Genomic DNA, 12,002 nt, shown 5'->3' with positions numbered 1-12,002 from the left:
TTTGGGAATGACAGACGAAATAGACAGGATAATAGATATCAGCCGTATGACAATAACAGACGTTCTAACAGAAATTACATAGACAAATATAATAACGGTAATTCCTACCGGAATGATCAATCATACGGAAACAGTAATCGGTATCATCAAGACAGAAATTATTCATACAATAATAGAAATTCTTACTACAGAAATAATCAGGGTAGTAGATACAACAATAATTTCAGAAGTGACAGTCGAAATTACACGAGAAGTAGTTATGCAGACAGACAGGAAAACAGAAATTTTAATAACAGACACAACCAAGAATTTGCATCTAACAGACAGGAAGGACCTAATTGGCATCCTCCACGTGACAGAACTTCAGAGAGACAAGTGCAAATCGTAGAAATTGATCCGCGAAATGACGGGAATAATCAAAGACGTGACGCAAACAATCGACAATGACTTGTAGCTTCGGTTTCTGGCAGCAATATAGACGGTTCAGAAAGTAATGGCACTACGACTTTACACTACGTACGCCTGAAAGACATGAGAGACATTTTGCTAGACGAAAAGGAAAATAATGTAGACGCATTTTTACATCCTGTTATTGAAGTATGTGTGGGTAAGAATAAGTTCACTGCAGTTTTAGATTCTGGGTGCCCATTGAATGTCATTAGTGAATCAGTTTTTCGTATATGTGTAAGAACTATTGCTTGTCCTGTGTTACCTATTTCTAAAACTACAATTCGAGGCGCTATTTCAGGAAAAAGTGTGGAAGTCAAACAACAGACCAACTTAAATTTCATTTGTCAAGGATACGAATTTTCTGCTAATTTTATTATTGTTCCATTACTCAACACACAAATTATATTAGGTATGGAATTTCTTAACGCACATAAAGCAATTTTAAACTTTAAAGAAGGAAGTGTGAATTTGACTGTTGTCGGAATGCCGAAATGTTTGAAATTTTTCGAGTGTTTAGCAAGATCTGAATCAGATACAAAATGTTTAAGGTTTCTTACTTCTGATGTTTTCGTTGAGCATTATGACGACAGTGTGTTTATTCATGACAATGACATTAGATACAGAGACGCGATGGATGATATAATTAATAGCGAAGAATTAATTAACGAAAAGGTTAAGAAAGCTGAAGTGCCAGATGACATTGCAAGAGAAGAGCTGCACCACATTTTGACTTCACATGCTACAGTATTTAGTCATCACACAGGAACTATACAAGGCTTACAATATTTATTTAAAGTAAAAGAACACACACCATTTCGGGGGAAAATGTACGCTATTCCTTTGGCTTACAGAGACAAGGTTAAGAGTGAACTTCAATACATGTTAGATCAAGGCATTATTAAGCCAGCAGTCAGTCCTTATACCAGCCCATTACACGTCGTTCTTAAAAAGGATGGGTCAATTCGTTTGGTTCTTGATTCCAGACAGATAAATAATATCATCATTCCTGAAACTGTCCGTCCACAAAATTTAGATGAACTTCTTCAACATTTCCATGGAATTAAAGTTTTATCCACGATTGATATGCGCGCAAGTTTTTGGCAAACAGAACTCCATCCTGATTGTAGAAAATACACTGCCTTGTTAGCCTTTGGTAATTGTTACCAGTTTCGGAAAGTACCGTTTGGACTTACTGTATCTTCAGCAGCATTCATTCGTAGTTTAAACGAAATTTTACCTTTTTATCTTCGTGACAATATTACTACATATGTTGACGATATTCTTACTGCTAAACGTTCTTGGAGTGAGCACAACAAAATTTTGGATTCATTATTACGTATTTTTGCAAGAGTTGAACTTGGAAAAATCTGAATTTGGTCGTTCTCAGCTGAAATTTCTTGGTCATATTAATTCTACAGAAGGTATTCTTCCTGATCCAGAGAAACTAGACGCAATTCGTAATTATTTTGTTCCTACCACAAAACGTGATGTTCGTAGTTTTCTTGGTGTCTGTAATTTTCTTAGACGCTTTGTTAGATTGGACGATTTGGACACACCTCGCTTATGTGAACTGTCTGGAAAGAATTCTAATTGGTGTTGGGATGAGGAAGCTCAATCAGAATTTGAACAACTTCGTGATGCTTTAGTTGCTGCTCCACTTCTTTCACACCCGGATTTATCTAAAGATTCTTGTTTGGCGACGGACTCATCATACAAAGGCCTTGGTACACACTTATTTCAAGAGATAGAAGAAAACGGCGTTGTAGTACAGGAAACTATTGCATTTGGAAGTCGTGTTCTCTCTAAATCAGAAAAGAATTATTCGATTACGGAACTTTAAGCTTTGGCTGTTGTATGGGCTTTCACAAAATTTCGCATATTTTTGTATGGCAGACATACTAAAGTTTACACTGATCATCGAGCTCTGGAATTTCTTATATCAACAAAATTAACACATGGAAGATTGTCACGATGGGCGCTGTATCTACAGGAATTTGACTTTAGTTTTGTTTACATACAGGGTTCTTTAAATATTATTGCTGATGTTTTATCATGTGCACCTATGGGTTTTAAACAAATTGCTGAAGAGGACTGCAAAGAAAACAATTATTGTTTGATGTATATTCAAGGTGTTGCGTTTGAGAATTTTATTTCGTTTTCGCTCCAGGACATCGCTAAGGAGCAAAGTAAGGATCCAATCTGGAAGGACATTAAGGAGAAGTGGAGGAGAAAGGAAAGCGTAGCGATCAGACAGTATTATTTAGTTCGCAATGATATTCTTTTTAAACGAAAATCGGTCGACAACTCTGTTTGGTTAGTTTGCATTCCTGATGAGTGGGGTAATAAATTGATTTGGTACACACATTTCAGTTATGCACACTTTGGTCCCAGAAAATGCTTTCATAAATTGCGAGAAAATTGTTACTTCAGTAATATGGAAAAACGTATTCGATCTGTCCTTGCCAAATGCAAATTATGTCAAAAGGCTAAGCCGCCAACTATTTCTCACAGAGCACTGTTGTTTCCTATCATTCCAGCGAAATTAAAGGACATGGCTGCAGTCGATTTGTTCGGTCCAGTGGTTCGTTCTACTAATGGTTTTGCGTACTTTTTCGTAGCAGTGGAACTGACATCAAAATATGTGTGTTTTACACATTTACGCACAGCAACAGCTCGTTCAATATCTAATGCCTTCATCAAACATTTTCTTAAAGAAGTGGGTCATGTTGATAAGGTTATATTAGATAATGGATCACAGTTTCGTTCTAAAATTTGGCTTCATACTCTACGGCGTCGTAAGATTAAACCAATTTTCATTTCACTTTTTCACCCTCAATCTAACGCTTCAGAGAGATGGATGAAGGAAATCAATAAATTGTGTCGTCTTTATTGTCATCAGAATCACAGAACGTGGGATCAGTATCTTCATATTTTTCAAAACATTCTGAATGAACTTCCTAATGACTCAACTTCCTTACCGCCTATACTGATATTAAAAAACAAAGCACCGACAAATCGCATTTCTGAAATCGTTCCTTTTCCGCCTACACGGAACCTGCGGCATTCTGAAGTTGTCAATCTGGCTCTACGAAATATTGAATCTGTGGCTGCTAGAAGAAAGGAATCAGCTAAGCGTCCTGGTCGTTTAAAAACCTTGTCAGTTGGTCAAAAGGTGTTAAGATTTGTCTCACAAAGGAAAAGGCTTGTGTCGCAAATTTTTTCTGCTTTATAACGGTCCGTATAGGATTCGCAAAATTATTCATGATAACACTATTGAAGTAGAAACTCTTAAATCTCGGCTCTCTAAGGGAATACATCATATATCGAACGTTAAAATTTTTGTGGAATGACATACTTTTGAGAAACTAACAGTTACACGTAAACACACGGAGAATGCAAGGATACCGCGCCGTGTTCCGGCGGCGGCACATACTCAAAGCAACAGTCAAGTCTGCGCGCCGCACAAGGCAGTCGTTGACCGCAAACAATTACTTCCTACGTCACGCGCCTACAGCTGATCGAGCGCTCAGTGCCAATGCACTGACAGCTGTAAACAAATACACAGTCTAATTTCTCCGAATAATTTCAGTATAAAGCTATGGTGACTTTATAAATTATGTTATTAACGTTCAGTATTTTTCAGGATACGGTTGTATAAAATACTTAAGACCTTCAGGTAAATTCTGTGCGTGTCCGACTTTAAGACGACTTGCTATGGAGAAAATTTCAGGAAGAATGTAATTTCGAAGAAAAATGTAATAAACTAAAAAGGGTAACTATTAATTGAGTTTATTTTTCAGGTAACATAATTCCACTTAGGTACGTACTTTAGACGTAATTTGCTGCTCCCGATTACGTGATTCATACTTTGTGCTAAATTTCATGTTCTATGAATTTACTTGTGAAGTGACGTGCTTGCGTGCATTAACTGATTTGACAATGATTGATTAATAAACAGGGTTGTTACTTGTGTATATTATGCATCGCTTGGCTGCACTGCTTTTTCACTGATGTCATATTTTTCTATTATGTGCCTGCTGTGGTTATTTATTTAAATTATAATTGTCACTTGATTAATTGTGCTGATGTGGTTATGTATGTAGGTTACACTTTGTGATTTATCTGCTTGCGCCTTCATGTTTACTTATTAAAATTACATATGAACATTTATTTGCTTATGCTGATATCATGCTAATGACCTGTTTATTATGTAAGATACATATTTGCTGCTTTGCGTATGGATTGCATATTTATACATTTCTGTTTGTTGTCATAACTACTCTTTAATTTGGTATATAGAAATGCTGATATACGGTGTACAAACATGGAGCTTAGGTCACACTATGGTATTAATTATAGACTGTTTGCTTGGCAGAGCCTCGTTGTAGGAATTGTGCTGCATCCACTGGTTGACATTCTGTTCTCTACTGGTATATTTACTCGCTAATGCATGTTTTGCTTACGCTCGGTGCTTTATATTTTAACATAAGAAAATGAACTGCAGTAATTCGACGAACGAGATTAGTACAGGAAACGTCATAGAAGTCACATGAGTTGGAGGTTTTATGGAAGCTATATAAATTTATGCTAATAGGAAGGAAGATAACGACATGACATACCAACACTAGGTTTAGACTATTGACAGCTACTACACTACATTCTTCATGAGCAATTGAAATAGCAAGTGACACTTGACACAAAAAATACTCCACATGTTTGCTTCTGCCATGATTCTTGAAGTGGTGTACACACTGTGAAATATTATGATCATTCACACTCCGTAATCGTACTTAATTACTGAGAGTTCTTCGAACTAAAGTCTGTTAGAGGTCATGTATGCATTTCTTTTATTTAATGATGGACAAGGCAACCAAAATGTATTTTATAATTCATAACGAGTAGAAGATTTGGGTCAGATGGATTACACAGATGTTGTGTGTGGACATTGTGTCTTCGGATTGTATGGGATGATGAATTGAAGTTTGCACTAGGATTTTATCTGTACTTGTTCGAGGAGACTGACTAGAGGAAAGAGTTGTTATGGAAGTGAAATGATATTGGTAATAAGGTTTAGATGTATCGACGTATTGAAGATGTATTATTGAGGTATTGAGATTGTGTGAAGTTGATGATTATTGGAGTTTTAGTGGACAAGAGGTAAGGTAAATGATATTGGTAATAAGGTTTATAAGTATCGACGTATTGAAGAGGTATTATTGAGGTATTGAGATTGTGTGAAGTTGATGATTATTGGAGTTTTGGTGGACAAGAGCTAAGGTAAATGATATTGATGACAAGTTTTATATGTATCGATGTAAGAGGTATTATTGAAGTATTAAGATTATGTGATGCTGATGATTATTGGAGTTTTGGTGGATAAGAGGTAAAGTAAGTGAGGAGCATTTTTTTTTTTTTTGTTGGTTTATATGGAACAAGGAAGATGAAGTTGGCAGACTAGAACACTCAAGTAGAAAGAAGATTGTCTACACACACACTTTGTTAAATCAATAAGCAGTATATTTTTTTTTTTTTGGAGAGAGGAAGCATTTGCATATCTTTGCACACTGACAGTTGTTCAGTTGATTTGGCTTGGCAAACATTGGTCTCGACATGATGACTATGACGTTGACTAACTATTATTGACTGTTATACATTGCTGTCGCTAATACTTGATACACATGATGAACATCAAATTTTGGACAGAATTGCATTTACACAGTTAACACTATTCAATTACACAGTAGTACTTAATGTGGATGAAAGATGAGTGAGTGCGTTTTGTGTGTTTTCCTTTCCTAATCCCAAATAATTGGTACCGAACTATTTCCTGTATATTATTTTACTTGTTTGTTGTGGCCTGCACTGACAAACATAATTATTATAGGTTTACTGGCATTTGTGTATTTGTAATAGTTAATATGACAATTATCTGATATCATTTGTGTGTTTGTTATAATTTGTATGTTTAGTGTAAGAGCATTGAGAATAATTTTGTAAAAGCAATTGTGTGTGCATTCAAACTGTTGTTCACACCTGCACCTGTTCAACATTGATGTGGGACACTTAGAAATGTTTAATTTCTGCTGATGAAGTGTGTGATTAGTGACAGTGAATATTAATGACTGTTACTTGCACTTTTTCTACATGATTGGGCCACTAGGACATGTTTAATTTCTGCTGATAAACTCTGATGAACAGTGTGATTAGTGATAGTGAATATTATGGACTGCTGTCTGCACCTGTTCAACATTACTGGGTGCCACTGATGGACTGATTCTACTGAGATGATGTCACTTGTTACTGTAGCACCTGTTCAACATTGCTGGGTGCAACTGATAGAACTGATTCTACTGAGATGATGTCACTTGTTGGTGTCTGCACCTGTTCAACCGTGCTGGGTGCCACTGATGGACTGCATCTATTGAAATAAAGTCACTTGTTGGTGTCTGCACTTGCTCCAAATTGCTGGGTGCCACTGATGGACTGCTTCTATTAAAATAATGTCACTTGTTGGTGTCTGCACCTGCTCAACATTGCTGGGTGCCACTGATGGACTGCTTCTGCTGAAATGTTGTCACTTGTTGGTGTCTGCACCTGTTCAACATTAATGGGTGCCACTGATGGACTGCTTCTACTGAAATGATGTCACTTGTTGGTGTCTGCACCTGTTCAACATTACTGGATGCTACTGATGGACTGCATCTATTGAAATAATGTCAGTTGTTGCTGTCTGCACCTGCTCAACATTGTTGGGTGCCACTGATGGACTGCTTCTACTGAAATGTTGTCACTTGTTGGTGTCTGCACCTGTTCAACATTGCTGGGTGCCACTGATGGAACTGCTTCTACTGAAATGGTGTCACTTGTTGCTGTAGCACCTGTTCAACATTGAAGGGTGCAACTGATGGAACTGATTCTACTGAGATGATGTCAATTGTTGGTGTCTGCACCTGTTCAACATTCCTGGGTGCCACTGATGGACTGCTTCTACTGAAATGTTGTCATTTGTTGGTGTCTGCACATGCTCAACATTGCTGGGTGCCACTGATGGACTGCTTCTGCTGAAATGTTGTCACTTGTTGGTGTCTGCACCTGTTCAACATTGCTGGGTGCCACTGATGAGACTGCTTCAACTGAAATGGTGTCACTTGTTGCTGTAGCACCTGTTCAACATTGCTGGGTGCAACTGATGGAACTGATTCTACTGAGATGATGTCACTTGTTGCTGTCTGCACCTGCTCAACATTGCTGGGTGCCACTGATGGACTGCTTCTACTGAAATGTTGTCATTTGTTGGTGTCTGCACCTGATCAACATTGCTGGGTGCCACTGATGGACTGCTTCTACTGAGATGATGTCACTTGTTGGTGTCTGCACCTGTTCAACATTGCTGGGTGCCACTGATGGACTGCTTCTGCTGAAATGTTGTCACTTGTTGGTGTCTGCACCTGTTCAACATAACTGGGTGCCACTGATGGACTGCATCTATTGAAATAATGTCATTTGTTGCTGTCTGCACCTGCTCAACATTGCTGGGTGCCACTGATGGACTGCTTCTACTGAAATGATGTCACTTGTTGGTGTCTGCACCAGCTCAACATTACTGGGTGCCACTGATGGACTGCATCTATTGAAATAATGTCATTTGTTGCTGTCTGCACCTGCTCAACATTGCTGGGTGCCACTGATGGACTGCTTCTACTGAAATGTTGTCACTTGTTGGTGTCTGCACCTGTTAAACATTGCTGGGTGCCACTGATGGAACTGCTTCTACTGAAATGATGTCACTTGTTGCTGTAGCACCTGTTCAACATTGCTGGGTGTAACTGATGGAACTGATTTTACTGAGATGATGTCACTTGTTGCTGCCTGCACCTGCTTAACATTGCTGGGTGCCACTGATGGACTGCTTCTACTGAAATGTTGTCACTTGTTGGTGTCTGCACCTGTTCAACATTACTGGGTGCCACTGATGGACTGCTTCTGCTGAAATGTTGTCACTTGTTGGTGTCTGCACCTGTTCAACATTACTGGGTGCCACTGATGGACTGCATGTATTGAAATAATGTCACTTGTTGCTGTCTGCACCTGTTCAACATTGCTGGGTACCACTGATGGAACTGATTCTACTGAGATGATGTCACTTGTTGCTTTTTGCACCTGCTCAACATTACTGGGTGCCACTGATGGACTGCTTCTACTGAAATGATGTCACTTGTTGGTGTCTGCACCTGTTCAACATTACTGGGTGCCACTGATGGACTGCATCTATTGAAATAATGTCACGTGTTGCTGTCTGCACATGCTCAACATTGCTGGGTGCCACTGATGGACTGCTTCTACTGAAATGTTGTGACTTGTTGGTGTCTGCACCTGTTCAACATTGCTGGGTGCCACTGATGGGACTGCTTCAACTGAAATGGTGTCACTTGTTGCTGTAGCACCTGTTTAACATTGCTGGGTGCAACTGATGGAACTGATTCTACTGAGATGATGTCACTTGTTGCTGTCTGCACCTGCTCAACATTGCTGGGTGCCACTGATGGACTGCTTCTACTGAAATGTTGTCATTTGTTGGTGTCTGCACCTGTTCAACATTACTGGGTGCCACTGATGGACTGCTTCTACTGAAATGTTGTCATTTGTTGGTGTCTGCACCTGCTCAACATTGCTGGGTTCCACTGATGGACTGCTTCTACTGAGATGATGTCACTTGTTGGTGTCTGCACCTGTTCAACATTGCTGGGTGCCACTGATGGAACTGCTTCTACTAACCTGTTGACCATTGCTGGGTGCTACTGCTGTAACTATCAGGTACTTTTTTTTTTTTTTTTGACTCATTGGAAACATTTTATGTGAACATTTGTATAAACTGATTTTTTTGTGTATTGTGTAAACTGTTATGTAAAGTCACATGTATGAAAGAATTTGTATTGCTTACTGTATTTTATATATTAGGTTATTGAAAGGTCAGTGCAAAGCCAATTTTATCTAATTATGTGATATTTACGTATTAATATTATCTTTTATTTTTGTCTTTATTTTTGTGAACGAATTTGGTGGTATTTTCACCACCAATGCTGGCAAAAATACCATCAAATTCTGGCCCGTGGAGGAAGGGCATATGAATGGTGGCTACACTGAGCCACAGCGCCAGAGATTGCGCCAGAGTGTATTTTTTAGCCGCCTCCACAGGCAGTAGTCGTTCAGATGCGGTGGTAGACAGTGCTTGTCGTGAGGTCGGAGTGGAGAATTGTTGTTGAGACGTCGTAGTGGAGAGTGCTTGTTCCATGTTTTATTCAGTTTTGATGGGCTAGACAGCAGATGTTGTTCGAAATGGAGATATTGTAACGATCAGAGTGCTTTTCGTCAATATATATGAAGGTAAAAAAATTCCCTTTTCTTTTATTATTTCAATGTCTTAAATAATGCGTCATTACAGGTTCAGTCAACAAAGCATCTGGCTTGTGTTCTTGTATTAGAGTGTAATCCTGGTTTTCTTCCGCAGTTATAGTATTTCTATTTTTTTTAATTACTTCAATATAAATGGTACTTGAAATTTCTTGTCTTATTGGAGAAGAACCGTGCCAGATGTGTACGTTGAGTCACACTTCCACACACAGAACAGTTACACTTGTGTTTGTTGTTTCGTAGGTTTTATAGTTGCTGGGGACTTAATTAATTAATTGTGTTAACGGAAGTTTTGTTTCATTCTTTGTTGTTATTCTATGCAGTCAGATTGCGTGCTAAACTAGTCAGGGCCAACCGTTTACGAGACAGCGTAACTGGACAGACAGTAAAAAATTATTTGCATAAATATTTAATAAGCCCCCATGCAAAGTTGCAGCATTAGAAAATTACAGCGAAATTCAGGAAGATTTGCGGCGGATAGTCGTTGGTGCAGGGGGTGGCAATTGACCCTTAACATAGACAAATGTAATGTATTGCGAATACATAGAAAGAAGGATCCTTTATTATACGATAGCGGAACAAACACTGGTAGCAGTTACTTCTGTACAATATCTGGGAATATGCGTACGGAACGCTTTGAAGTGGAATGATCATATAAAATTAATTGTTGGAAAGGCGGGTGCCAGGTTGAGATTCATTGGGAGAGTCCTTAGAAAATGTAGTCCATCGACAAAGGTGGTGAAACTTCCTGGCAGATTAAAACTGTGTGCCGGATCGAGACTCAAACTCGGGACCTTTGCCTTTCGCGGGAAAGTGCTCTGCCAACTGAGCTACCCAAGCACGACTCACGCCCCGTCCTCACAGCTCTACTTCTGCCAGTACCTCGTCTCCTACCTTCTAAACTTCACAGAAGCTCTCCTGCCAGTCGAGCTTTGGTAGCTCAGATGGTAGAGCACTTGCCAGAGAAAGGCAAAGGTGCTGAGTTCTTGTCTCGGTCCGGCACACAGTTTTAATCTGCCAGGAAGTTTCATATCAGCGCACACTCCGCTGCAGAGTGAAAATCTCATTCTAACAAAGGAGGTGGCTTACAAAACACTCGTTCGGCCTATACTTGAGTATTGCTCATCAGTGTGGGATCCGTACCAGGTCGGGTTGACAGAGGAGATAGAGAAGATCCAAAGAAGAGCGGCGCGGCTCGTCACAGGGTTATTTGGTAAGCGTGATAGCGGTAAGGAGATGTTTGGCAAACTCAAGTGGCAGACTCTGCAACAGAGGCTCTCTGCATCGCAGTGTAGCTTGCTGCCCAAGTTTCGAGAGGGTGCGTTTCTGGATGAGGCTCGAATATACTGGTTCCTCGTACTTATACCTCCCGATGAGATCAAGAATATAAAATTAAAGAGATTCGAGCACGCACGGAGGCTTTCCGCCAGCCGTTGTTCCCGCGAACCATACGCGAGTGGAACAGGAAAGGGAATAATGACAGTGGCACGGAAAGTGCCCTCCGCCACACACCGTTGGGTGGCTTGCGGAGTATAAATGTAGAATGTCGATGTAGAAGCGGTTTAGGGAAATCACGGAAAACCTAAATGAGGATAGCCAGATGCCTATTTGAACCGTCGTCCTGCCGAATGTGAGTTCAGTGTGCTAACCACTGCACAACCTCGATCGAGGCATAGAGTTTAGTTAACCTGCGTAGTGAGCTGGAGAAACGAGTTCGAACACTGGCATTGGTACAAATTTCATTCGTCGTTTCAGTCTCCATGTACACAACATAGATGTTTGAGACTTGAAAAGGTCTCTAGAACCATACAGATTCGTTTGCTTAAAACAAGAATCGTTGCACATTCAGTATGCAGTGCGAATTTGGTTGAAGGTGACCAACTGCAGGAAACACATACTGAGAGGATAAGGAGCAAAAAGGGTCATAACTATGGATGCGTCGCACACGCAAATTTTCTGGCACGTCACTGGCAATCGGTCATTGGAGCGCCGTTTCCTGACTTTGACTGGAGATTTGCTGAATTGATAAGGTGGTGAGCTGCCGAAAACGCGGATGTAGAGGCTCGCGTAGCGTGAACAGAGCGAGTTGTGTTAACGTCTGGAGACAGTGTGGAGGCCCGTTATAGTGTGCTGGGCAGAGC

This window comes from Schistocerca cancellata, chromosome 6 (genome assembly GCF_023864275.1).
Source record: "Schistocerca cancellata isolate TAMUIC-IGC-003103 chromosome 6, iqSchCanc2.1, whole genome shotgun sequence".
Lineage (NCBI taxonomy): Eukaryota > Metazoa > Arthropoda > Insecta > Orthoptera > Acrididae > Schistocerca > Schistocerca cancellata.
The sequence above is the reverse complement of the archived record's forward strand: the minus strand, read 5'-3'. Positions refer to the sequence as shown.